The sequence below is a fragment of the Tamandua tetradactyla genome, chromosome 3 (assembly GCF_023851605.1).
Source record: "Tamandua tetradactyla isolate mTamTet1 chromosome 3, mTamTet1.pri, whole genome shotgun sequence".
In the NCBI taxonomy this organism is placed as follows: domain Eukaryota; kingdom Metazoa; phylum Chordata; class Mammalia; order Pilosa; family Myrmecophagidae; genus Tamandua; species Tamandua tetradactyla.
The window spans coordinates 125449722-125463480 of record NC_135329.1 but is presented as its reverse complement, the minus strand read 5'-3'; the positions used below and the strand labels follow the sequence as shown (position 1 = coordinate 125463480).

At 33.5% G+C, this 13759-nt stretch overlaps 1 non-coding gene across 1 annotated transcript; it reads right to left on the bottom strand.

Moving 5' to 3' along the window:
- Positions 1-637: 637 nt before the first annotated feature.
- On the bottom strand, positions 638-743 carry LOC143678449 (U6 spliceosomal RNA). Its single transcript, XR_013173259.1, has one exon. It is a non-coding gene; the product is annotated as a U6 spliceosomal RNA (small nuclear RNA).
- Between the last annotated feature and the right edge of the window lie 13016 nt (positions 744-13759).

Genomic DNA, 13759 nt, shown 5'->3' with positions numbered 1-13759 from the left:
TAAAGGGAAAGCTTCCAGTCTTTTACAATTCAAGGATGATATTAGCTGTGCATTTTTCATGATGTCTTTTTTTTTTCCAGTAGAAAATAAGTTCCCTTCTAATTGTAGTCTCTTGATTGCTTTTATAAAGAAAGGTGTTGAATTATTTTAAGTGCTTTTTCTATTCTATTGATATGACACAATACATTAATTGATTTTTGGATGTTAACTCAATCTTATATTCCTGATATAAATCACACTTGGTCATGGTGTATCTTCCTTTCTACATGTTTCAGGATTCAGTCTGTTAGTTTTTTTTTGTTGAGGATTTCTGGGTCTATGTCATGTGCTACATTAGATTTTAGTTTTCTTCTTTTATAATTTCTTTGATTTGATTTTGCTATCAGGTTAACACTGGCCTCAGAGAATGAGGTAGGAAGTGTTCAATCCTCTTCCATTTTTTTGGAAGACATTGTGAAGTATTAGCATTAGGTATTCTTTAAATGTTTAACAGAAGTCTTCAGAAAAACCAGAAAACCATCTGGGTCTGAGGATTTGTGTGTGTAGTTTAAAAAATAATATAAAAGAGATTTAATTAAATCTCTTCACATGTAATTGTCATTCTTGAGTCAATTTTCTTTTCTTTCTTTTTTTTTTTTTTAGTATGAAATGCTTCACGAATTTCTTGTCATCCTTGGGCAGGGGCCATGCTAATCTTCTCTGTATTGTTCCAATTTTAGTATATGTGCCGCCGAAGCAAGCACTTGAGTCAGTTTTGACAGTTTGACTGCTTCTAGGAATTTTTGCATCACATTTAAATTATCAAATTTATTGGCTTACAACTAACTGTTCATAGTATTCCTTCATAATCCTTTTTTTTTAGGTGCATGATCCAGCGATCGAACTTAGGTCTCCCTTCATAGAAAGTGAGCATTCTACCACTGAACACATAATCCTTTTTATATTTGCAAGTATGGGGCTAACCAAACTTAATTCCTGATATCATTCATTTGAATGTTTTCTCTTTTTTTCCTTAGTCAATCTAGTTAAAGGTTTGCCTATTTTGCTGATGCTTTCCAAGAACCTACTTTGATTTCGTTCTCTATTTTCTTTGCTATTCCTTACATATATTCCTTACTTATATTATTCCTTTATTCCTTTCCTTATTCCTGTATCCCTTTGTTCTTAAATTTATTCCTTTCCTTTCTTACTCTCCATTCCTTACTTTTTCTTCTTTCTATAAAAAAAAAATCTTCTATTTTTCACTTCTAGTCCCTACTTTTCACCCAAATAGTTCCTCTGCTTACTTTAGGTTGAATTTACACCTCTTTTGCTAGGGTTTTATGGTGGAAGGTTAGGCTTTGATTAGAGAACTTTTTCTTTTTTAATACAGGCATTTACACCTATAAATTTCTTCTGAGCACTGCTTTAGCTGTATTTCATTAATTCATTACTTATGTAATTCATGAGTAATTAAACCATCACAGAAAAAAACAGGCCCTCATGATTTATTTATGCATTGATGGAATTCAGTATTTCTAGGCTATTTCAATCATGACTATGTTTAAGTTTTATCTTGCTAACTTTGCGAAAGAACGGATTTTAGAGTTTTATTCTCAGGGATACTCTTCCTAATTTTTATTTCTTTTCTAATGCTATCATGGAAAAAGATATGAAACATACATTTTATATATTCCTTGTGAATAAGCATTCTGGAATGGCAACATGAAGTTGAAGGAACTCCCCAGCAAAACCAAGGAAAAATATTTAAAAAAAACAAAAGAACAACTATTTAAATCTCTGGAAATGGTCTGAAGGACACAGAAAAAATGAAGAAATATTTATTTAAAAAAACAACCTTGATGTGAACGGACATTCGAGAATAAACTTGGAATATGTCATTGGTAACAGAGTCCAGCAGGAGTTAGAAACAGGGTAAGATAATCGGTAATTGGAGCTGAAGGGATACAGACTGTGCAACAGGACTGGATACAAAAACTCAAAAATGGACAGCACAATAATACCTAAGTGTAAAGTAATCATGTTAAAACGGTGAATGAAGCTGCATCTGAGCTATAGGGTTTTTTGTTTTGTTTTGTTTGTTTGTTTGTTTTACTATTATTATTACTTTTATTTATTTTCTCTATATTAACATTCTATATCTTTTTCTGTTGTGTTGCTAGTTCCTCTAAACCGATGCAAATGTACCAAGAAACGATGATCATGCATCTATGTGATGATATTAAGAATTACTGATTGCATATATAGAATGGTATGATTTCTAAATGTTGGGTTAATTTCTTTTTTTCTGTTAATTAATAAAAAAAAAAAACAAAAAAAAACAACCTAAAAGCCAGTAAGAATACTGAGACTTTATGACGATTGAAACCGTGATCTACTTCATTATACCCACTCCCAGTTTAGTGAGATGAAAGCTCCACTCAAGGAAAACGCAGCCAGTTTCTCAGGGCTTTTACTCTACCCTTACCCAAGTTGAAGGTATAACATCTTCCTGGGAAGTGTAGAATATCAGCATTTCTCATTCTACCTCATAGCTACCAGGTGAAGAAACTAAGGTCCACACAAGTACAGCTGAGAGGTCAGGGGCTCACTCTTCCACCCAGCCCCCACTATGGTATGGAGACTCCAGCTTGGGCACAGCGTGCGGATTGTACTGGAGTCGCAATTGCTCCCATCCTGACACATTCATCTGTTCAGGCCAGGAGAGGTACCCTGAGACGACCAGAGGGTACCACACCTGCATAGCACACTGCTCCTTTAGCAGGGATGTCAGTCAGAAAGAAGTGTCTTTGCTTGGTTCTGGATTGTGATTCAGAGACTTCTTCCAAAGGGAGAGGCAGGCCATAAAATAAAGAACTCAGAATCTCTTCCAAAATGAATTGAGTTCCTCAAAATAATGTGTAGGGAAGTTAAAGCTTACAGGGACTCTCAAAAACAAGGTTTGTGTGAACTTAATTACTTTATAATTTTATGTTTGTTGACTTGAGCAATGCTGTAGAAAGTTTTTCATTTGTTGGTTACATAATATAAGTTACATAAATATGGAGTAGAAATTCTTCTAAATGCAGTAAATAAAATGATAACATCTCTTGAGGCTATTTCGAGGTAAGATGGAAAACAAAATATATTTATATGCCATTAAGAAAAATATCAAATAATAATGAGATAAACTGTGAAATCAAATAGATTGATATATAGAGAATTACTGTTGAGAACTTTAGAGTTCATTGAGATGAGCTCTCACGTGAAGTGACATTTCAAAGGGGTTCTAAATGACAAGAAAGACCCCAGAAAATGAATAAAAGTGATACAGCATTCCAGGAAGCACATATGGCCATTGAAAATGACATAAAGAGGAAGTGAACATAAAGAGGGGAAATTGGAAAAGCTGAGCTCAGGTCAGTGCGGCTGTTCTGTGATGGGTAAGGAGGTAAATGTCAATACTATTCAGTCTTTTGGTCATCATACCTTCCCAATCAGATCAATACCTTATCGCTTTTATTCTAAGGCTAAGCATTGTATAAAAACCTAAAACCTAATTCTAATTCTCTATCCACAATTTTACAAATTCTAAGAAACATAATTATTTCTAAAGTGGATCCCCTGTCCCCATTTTATATGACCATTGTCAAAAAACTTACAGATGTCTTGTGAACAAAACTATTCTCAAGTTATATTCTTTCTCTTATCACATGTCTGGATTTGATGTTTCTGTAAAATGCTTGGGATATAATTCATGGTATAGCAGTTTAATTCTGCTTGTTGGATTTATTTTATCTAATCTGCTCCTTTAAGTCTCCTATAACTACATCCTAAAAGATTTTTAAAATTAACTTATGAACTCTGCAGTCTAGAATAGTTTCAGCATTGTTAACTCATATCATAGAGGCAGACATGCCATGTGGGAAATCCTGAAATGATATTGTTTACTTAAAGATCCTAGAAAAATCTATCACCTATAATCGGGATTTTAAAAATTGTGGTTTGTTGCATTCTTAGATTCCTTCCTTTCTCCTTTCATGAACGTTTTGTCCCCTTATATGTAAAGAGCCTGGGCTTTGAAGGTACCTATATTTTTGTACACTCAAGTGCAGGGGTAGCAGGCAGTAGAGGTTGAGAATGAACTGTGTAGTCATTTTGAAAATCACAAGTATAGGTACCAAAAGACCTGAGATTATGTTTTAGTATCAGCATTTAGTAGCTATGTGACCTTGACAAATTTACATGAATTCTTGGAGCATTTATTCTCTTTTAAACTACCACTGGCATCCCACAGAGATGTTATGAAATAATAAAAAATTAAACTTACCAAACATGTCCAGGTACTTTGAAACAGTTACATTCGTGTTATCATTACTTTGCCTGGTTTTATCAAAGAAATTAAAGTGTACAACTATAGGAATTAATCAAGTGTATGCCATTTAAAGCTCATTTAACAAACATGTTTCTAGAATTTTTCCAGGTTTGGTGATACTGTTTACCATTATATAGCATGCATTCTATTGGAGACATTGTTACTTTTGTATTGTTTAGAAAAATTGGTAAATACAATAAACAAAAATAGACCATAACTTCCTGAAACCTATAGAAAGCGTTTCAGAAATTTATCCGAAACTAATACAAGTTGATTTGAAATCTTAGTTTGTAGACTTCTCCATTGCTGTTTGTTTCAAATAGTTTCTGAGACAGAGGTCACAAGGGCACTTCAGCTGAAGCAGCATCTTGCATTTGTCACTGGAGGGATGGTGGCCCAGAGAATCAGGAGAATTGGGCTGTGGGAAGGACAGGCACCAGGTGTTGTTTCCCGTGTTAACAGTTAATAATCACATTGAGGATTTTGCTCACACTTCTGTAGAATTTTAATTATTTCTAGTTCAGGGGCTCATCTTTGTCATACCACATTCTGCCCCAGGTCTCTGGGGATAATCTGAACACAGCTGCTAGAGGACAGTGACTTCAGTTTATGGCCTGAGTTGGCTGGGCAGTCTTCATGCCACAGAATATAGGATGTTAGTTTTACCCTTCCATTGCAGTACTCCCTCTGCTTTACTGATCATTCTCAAGCTATTGTAAAGAGTGATGATCGATGGATAGAACAAAGCCATGGTAAAGAACAGGTGTTACGTTCAACCAAGAATCCTTTCACTTACATTGCTGCAAATGAAACATTTAAATGCAGTTGTAAGTGTTGCTTAAGAGACAACATTCCAGAAAGAGTTAAGAGTTCTTGAAAGATAGGAGTTTGATTAGAAAGCAGAATCATACTCAGACTCAGAGGGTAAGCTTTTTTTTTTGGGGGGGGATGGGTGGTACACTGTTCAGAAATCAAACCTGGGTCTCTTGCATGGAAGGAGAGCATTCTATCACTGAACCACTGGTGCAGCTATTCATTTATTTTTAAGTGACACACGACATTATACTGGACATCCACAAATTCTGGTAATGCAGAGATGCAACAGAATGAACAAAATCTTAAAAATATAAAAATTAAGTAGGAAGAGTTGAAGAAAAGAAATTAGTGGTTAATATTGGGTAAAATGATTCCTGGGTTATAAAGATCCATATGAAGTAATATATTCAGTTATTTGTCAGAAAGTGGCAAAATTATTTACAAGATTGACAGACTTTAGCTTTATGTGAAGCAGAAGAATCTACAGACCTGTAGAGAAAATAAAGGAAAAGCATGAATCATGTTGATTGTAACATGTGCTTTCTACATATGTCTCAAAAAACAGGCATCAACTATCCTTTACATGGAATTTTGTAAATTTTATTTTAGAAACTATGGAGCAGTACCTTATTTAAATATTTCTTTTAACAATTAATTTTGCTAGAATTCATTGGTCTAGACTTAACTATTTATTAGCATGAACTCCTGGAACAAATGCAATGTATTAGTCACAACTGTGTATTTCCATGATTCCAAATTTTTCTCACTTTGTGGATTCTACAACTATAGATGCCAGTATCAAAGCTCATAGTGAATTAAGAAAAACTTCTACTGTGATATGATTATATGTTTGTATATATGTATATTTACATATATATGTATGCATAGAAATATACATATAGGTCTATGCATATGTGTGTATAAATATATATATATATATATAAATGAAATCAACACATTAATCTCATTTCTAGTGTTTTTTCCTGTACCATTTTATCTATCTTCATATTTCAAAGAGAAATAATACAGGCAAGGAAGTGAAAAAAGTGAAATTATATTGAAGGAAAACCAAGTAAATGGATAATCCCCAAGGGCAATCTATAGAAATGGCATTAAATAATTCTGAAGTCTACATCTACTTCTATGTAATTGCTTTCAGTGAAAAATCTCTGTAAAAAATTAAACAGTATAATTTTTAGATAATTGTAGAACTAATGCAATTGAAATGATTCAAGAATACTTTACATAAAGAATTATATGTGGAAATAAGTGGAAAAAATCAGTTCCACTTTGAAAAGATATTTTTATTCAGACAGCAAATAGAATGCTTGTAGATCTAATCTAAATGTAGAGCAAATTAGGAGAGATGTGAAAGGACAAATGAACAGAATTTACAGATCTTTCACAACAGTAAATTTTACAATTGCCTGAAAATGTATGTAATGTTTAAAATATTCAGGGAAAACTGATCAAATAATGATGCAATGTTTTCAATATAATGACTGGTTAATCTGTTTAATTTGAATACCCAACAGAAATTTGAGCTTTCATAGTGGAGTTTTTTGTCCCTTATATATGCCTTACTAGTTTGCTAATTATCGCTACTTGACAAATTGCTGAATACACACTTTTCAGAACTACATCGCCTGGCATATTGAAAAAGAAAAAAAAAACCTATAAATTTAATCAGATAGTAGGAAATTATTGAAAGTTTGGCACCATTCATAAACCTTTTAATTGTGAATACAGTGATACAGTCAGCCTTAGAGCTGATGCAAAAATCTACCTGATTTTACAGCTCTCATTTTAAGGATGGAGTAATGAAGACTGAGATTTCTCAAAATTTGTAGAAAGTTAAGGTCTCTTCAGAAAATTTGGAATAGAAAAGAAACTCTCTGAATTACTATCCATTTATTTGTTTAGACATTTTATTCTCTCAGCTTAATTTTTGCCTGTATTATGTCACTCATTTGCTGGATGCATTTCTTTGGTGCTATTTTGTAGGGGAAAAGAGCCAGGGAAAATCTCACCACCTAATAAAATGTCTTGAAATTGTGAATAGCCTATATTATCATTTCGCAGTGAGTATATGATTTCCAGGCATTGCATTAGCCGTGCTCATTTAAAGTAACTGCCTTCAATATATGTGGCTCCAACCAAGTTAGCAAGTTATCATTCACATACACATTAAATTCACACACATATTTTTAGCTGGGACTCACTCAAGCATCATTTCTTGTCAAAATTATTATAATGCCATAGTGACGAGTTTGAAAGGCTATAATTAGGAGTAAGTTAGCACTGCCATCTGAAACTCAAAACTGAAACATGATTATAGTTTAACTCAATTACTCTATTGTGAGTTATCTCAGCCTTTCAAGAACTTCTAAATAAATTTAACATATCTTTACAAAATATGTACCACCTAAATTAATTTGATGATCAAGCTTCTGATTGAAATCGTGTTTCTTTGAGAAAAACAGACTGATGATGTCACTTATTAGAAACTTCTACATTGTTACAAGTTTGGTAATGTTTAAAAATGGGGAAAGAGAAACTGAACACATTGAAATGATATCCAATAGGTATATCTATTTTTCCAGGGAAAGTTAACTTCTATTTGTGAAATATTTGTGAACAATACCAGCAGAAACTAAAACTTTCTCTACTTAGGATAAAATACCAAGCATGAACGGTGGGGTCATATCAACTCTGTCAATATCAACTCTAGTAATTCTGTCTACTTATGTTTTGGTTGTGTTTTTATTTTTATTAGAGGAGTTGCAGATACACAGAAAAATCATGCAGAAATTACAGAACTCTTATATACCCTCCTCTCACGCAGTTTTCCCTACGATTAACATTTGCATTAGTTGGTGCCCTTGTTACTACTGATGAATCACTGTGATTATAATTGTACTATTAACTATAGCCCATAGTATAAATTAAGGTTGTTCTGTGTGTTGTTCAGTTCTGTAGGATATTTAAATTCCACTAATTTACATGTAACTCAAAATTTCCCATCTTTTTCACTTTCCAATATACAATTCAATATTTATATTATTTTGTCCCTTAAATAGGACAATTGACCAGAGTGACAGAGATTAAAGAAACATTCATTCTGTTGATTCTCCCTTGAAGGAGAAGATGCTGGTCACTTCACATGTGCCCAATAGCCACCTACCTTAAATGTCATCACCTACCGTTAATAAAGAAAGAAAAGAAGATGCTCACTAGACTATGAAAGCATCCTTTATTACTTGACTTTTCATTTTGTATTCATAGAAATAGCTCTTTTAAGTTTATTTTAGATGCAGCATTTTAATCTAATCATCACATCTTACTTAAAATAAATATATAGGCTCTAGTAAACGTGTTGATATTCTGTTTAAACTTCTTCATACTCAAAACCTATGTTATCTGAATTTCCTTTTCCATTCAAAGTTATCAATGCCTGTGTTTTCTGTAAATTATCATCTAGTGCAATGAACAATTTAGGCCAGGCTTGTTTTAAAAAGTGCCTCATTAATTATTCACAGTCTCCAAAAGTGCTCATCACCAGATGAGTGTAATAACAAAATGTGTTATAGACATACGATGGAATATTATGCAGCAGTAAGATGAAATGACATCCTGAACCACGTGACAAGATGGATGAACCTTGAGAGCATAATGTTAAGTGAAATAAGCCAGACACAAAAGGATAGATACTGTATGATTCCATTTTTGTGACCATCGTAAAGGTAAAATCAGAAGCTTTTGATACAGTACTAGACAAATCCTTTATAGCTTAATGTAATGCCTAGATACATTCCAGAGTATATTAAGCAGGAAAAGTATTAGCAGGGAGTACAAGGGGAGTTCACTGGTTAATTCTTGTCTGCCAAGTGGGAACCTGGGTTTGATCCCTGGTCCATGCACTTTCCCCCAAAACAAACAAACAAGCAAACAAAAAAACAAAAAATAATTCAACAAATGGTTCTGCAATAATGGGAATTAAATGGAAAAAGAATGAAATATGACTCTCCCCATACAGCATACCGAAAAAAAAAGTTTTGTCAAAGTCCCTTGAGGTATGGGAGAAAAAATATGGAGCTATTTAACTTTACCACCAGGGAAATCCCAGATACTGTGTCAAACATTAAGGGAACCCAAAACAATAGGCCAAGCCCTTGATCTTGAGGCTTGCTCTTGTGAAGCTTATGTATGTAGCAAAGAAGCTCAGCCTACCTATAATTATGCTTAAGAGTCACCTCCAGAGGACCTCTTTTGTTGTTCTGATGTAAACAAAAAACCCTCTCTCTCTCTCAGCTCAACTCTGCAAGTGAAATCATTGCCCTTCCCCCTACGTGGGACATTATTACATCCAGAGGTGAAAGTCTCTCTGGTAGCATGGAAGATGACTCCGGGGATGAGCCTAGCCCTGGCACTGTGGGATCAACATTGCCATCCTGACCAAAAGGGGGAAAAGAAGTGTAACAGAAAAGGTAACCGTGGCTGAGAGAGTTCAAAAAAGAGTGGAAGTCTACTCTGGAAGTTACTCTTACACACTCTTCAATTAGACATTGCTACCTATCATAACTTGCAAAACCCCAACCAAAATCATTTTAGCCAATCCTCAGGCATTATATAAGATTCTACAAAGGCTCCATGCACTAGGGTAGCTTTCCAGAAACCTGCAATCTACGGATGGGTCCCTGAACCAGATAAGTACTGAAATGCTGAGGGGCCAGCCTTTCCAGAACATCAACAAGTTCAATCCCCTTATCCCATATTATCAACAGACCCTTCCAACATGAAAAAGGTAGTGTGGACATAGTCCAAATACCCCTAAAGGTGGGAAGAAAGATCAAAGGTGATTATGGAGCTGTACAGAGAAGGTAGGGTTTAACAAATGAGTATGATTTGTTACTGCCATTTCTTTTAGTCTCCAGTACCTTAGAGCAGTTAGAAGTAAAAACCCAAGCATGGAATTGTAACCCATACCAAACTCTGAAATCTGTTCTACCACTAATCATTGCAATATACTTTGAAATTTATTGCTTTTTTTTGTATATATGTTATTTTTCACAAAAAAAGAATAAAAAGAGAAGAGAGGAGTGTAACAGAGAAGATAGGATTTAACAAATGAATATGACTGCTGAATCATGATATTGGTATTTCTTTTGGTCTACAGTGTCTTAGAGTAGCTAGAAGAAAAAACAAAAAATCATGGAACTCTAACCAATACCAAACCTTTAAACCTGTTCTATAATTACTTGTTAAAATGCAGTTGAAAATTTATTTCTTTTTTGTACATATATTACACAATTAAAAAAAGAAAACAAGGGATTCATTACTAAGGAAAAACTGGAGTATGGATATACAGGTAGGCAACTAGCAGTCTTTCCTTCATGTCTAGTCTTTTTTTCTTGCATATATGTAACATTTCAATAAATATTTAAATGAGATCAGGGACAAAAAAGTGTTCCATTATTATCTCCAGTGTTTTCCCAAGCCACTGATCTGCATTCTAAAAAGTTTGATTCTGGTTTTTTCTTGCTTAGCATGTGATAGATAATCATTTCATGCATACGTTAAAACAAAAATGTATTATAACCTTGTTTAGTATTAGATACATTTCTTTCTTATGTTCCGTAAATTACTTGGTGAACAAGAGAACATAAAATTGTAGTCATTCCCCAAATGACAAATATTTCCTTCTATACTTTAAAATTTATATCCTGATAATCTGTTTCTGTGCTATTTTACCTACTTGATACTATGGTTTAAATGCAAATTATAGTGAAAATTGAGGATAATGTAAGTAGCATTTATTCTCAACTTAAACGATGCCACCAGGGCATATAACTCTTTCTTGATGTTTATAGCATGTATGAGAACTGATAATTGTGTTGCAACTATCTTTTGTTTGAAAATGTCAGTTGAACACCATCATTTGAAAGATATTAGAATTTCAGAGATGTGAATCAATAGATAAAAATCAATGAAATGTGGTCGATATATCAAAAACCACTTTGAGTTTTTAGGCTAATGGTATTCTTGAAAACTAATTCCTTATTTAAAAAAACAGCTTTATTGAGATATAATCCACATACCATACAATTCACTCATTTAAAGTGTACAATTCAATAGTTTTGGTATAGTCACAGGGTTGTATAACATCTGCATAATAAATTTTAGAATGTTTTGATTACCCCTAAAGGAAAGCTCACACATGTCACCAGTCATTTCCCATTTCTATACCAAGTTTCCAACCTTAGGTAATCACAAATTATTTTCTTTATTTATAGATTTGCCTATTCTACACAATTCAAATTGATACAGTCATGTATATGTGGTCTCTTGCTATTGATTTCTTTCATTTTTGTATAATGTTCTCGTGGTTCATTCATGTTGTAGCATCTACCAGTACTTCAATCCTTTTAATGCTGAATCACCTTCTGTTGTATGAATATGCAATATTTTATTTTCCATTCTGAAATTGATGGGAACTTGAGTTGTTTCCTCTTTTAGGCTATTAGGAGTACTGCTGTAATGAATGTCTTTGGGCAGGATTTTGTGTGCACATTTGTTTACATGTCTCGGAGTGGAGTTGTTGGGTTGCATGGCAATTTTACGTTTAACTTTGGAGGAACCACCAAACCATTTTCCACAGTCATTGTACCCTTTTACACCCCCTACCTACCCCCAGCAATGTATGAAGTTTCTACTTTGTCCACATCCTCTTTCACTAGTTACCTTTAGTTTTGTTTGCATCCATTCTATTAGTTGTGAAATGGTATACCAGTGTGATTTTGATTTGCATTCCCCTGATGGGTAATGGTTTTGAGGAATTTTTCATGTGATTATTGGCCATTCACTTGTCTATCTTTTGGAAACTATCTACTCATATCCATTAACCAGTTTATTTGGATTATCTGTCTTGTTATTATTGAATTTGGAAGTTGCTTATATTTTCTAAATACAACTTGTGAGTGATTGTTACATTTCTTAATGGTACCCTTTGAAACAAAAAAGTTTTAAATTTGATGAACATCACAGTTTTTTTATTGCTTCTGTTCTTGGTTTCCTACCTAAGAAGGCTTTGCCAAACCCAAGTTCATTAATGTTTGCTACTGTATTTTCTTCTAAGAATTTTTATAGTTTTAGAGCTTATGTTTAGATCTGGTCCACTGTAAGTACAATCTTTGTGAGGAAGAGGTTCTGTTTCATTTTTTGCTTTTAGCTATCCATGTGTTCCAGCACAATTTCCCCACTGAATTGTCAAAAATCAATTGACTATAAATGTTATAGTCTATTTTTGAACTCTCAATTCTATTCCATAAGATATGTCTATTCTTATGCCGAGACCATTGTCTTGGTTACTGTAGATTTGAAATAATGTTTTTAATTGGAAAATGTGAGACCCCAGCTATGTTCAAATTTTTCAAGATTGTTTTGTCTGTATTGGGTCCCTTGAATTTCTGTATGTATTTTAGAACTCATGTTTCAATTTCTGTTAGGAAGACAGCTGAGATTTTTATTTGGATGGCATTGAATCAATTTGGTGAGCACTATCATCTTAATGATATTGTCTTCTGATCTATGATTATAGGATCTATGATTATAAGATGCACTTATTTTATTTATACCTTATTAATTTTTTCCATTAATGATTTGCAGTTTTCAAAGAATAAAGGTTTCACTTATCTTTTAAAAATTTGTTCCTAAGAATTTTATTTTTATGCTATTGTAAATGGATTTTTTCTTAATTTCATTGTCAAATTTTTCAATCCAGTGTATAGTAATATAAATGAATTTTCCATGTTGATTTTGTATTCTACAATGTCACTGAACTTGTTCGTTAGTTATAAGTGGATTCCTTAGGATTTTATGTGTATTAGATCTTATCATTGCAAATGAAAGTTTCAGTTCTTGATTCTTATTCTGAATATACTTTATTTAATTATTTTCTGGCCTCATTACCTTGCCCAGGCTCTTCAGTGCAATCTTGAAGAGAAGTAGTAAGTGGCAAATTTCTTGCAGAAAAGTGGCAAGTGTCTTGTTCTTGATCTTATGGGAAATGATAAACCTTTGGCCTTTAACTATGAGGTTAGCTGTGGATTTTTCGAAGATGCCCTTTATCAGGTTGAGAAAGATTCCTTCTGTGGCAGGCAAAATAACAGCCGCCCCAAAGAAATTCACTCCCTCATCCCTTAACTTTGGAGTATGTTGTGTTATGTTGCAGGCTGAATAAAGTTTCATATGAAATTAAGGTTGTTTAACAGCTGACTTTCGGATGAGGAAATCAACAAGAATTATGTGAGTGAAAGAAAGAGGCACAAGGGTCAAGATCAGAGTGAGGTGACATAAGGAAGACTCAACTGACTAATACTGGCTTTGAAGTTGAAATACATCCACATGTCGAGAAACGCAAATAGTCCATAGAAGGTGGAGAAAGCAAGAAAATTATTCTCCTATAGATCCTTCAGAAAGGAACGCAGCCCTGCCAGCACTTTGATATTTACTGAGTGAGACCCATTTCAGACATCTAATGTCCAGAACTGTAAAATAATAAATTTGTGTTGTTTTAACCACTTAGTTCAT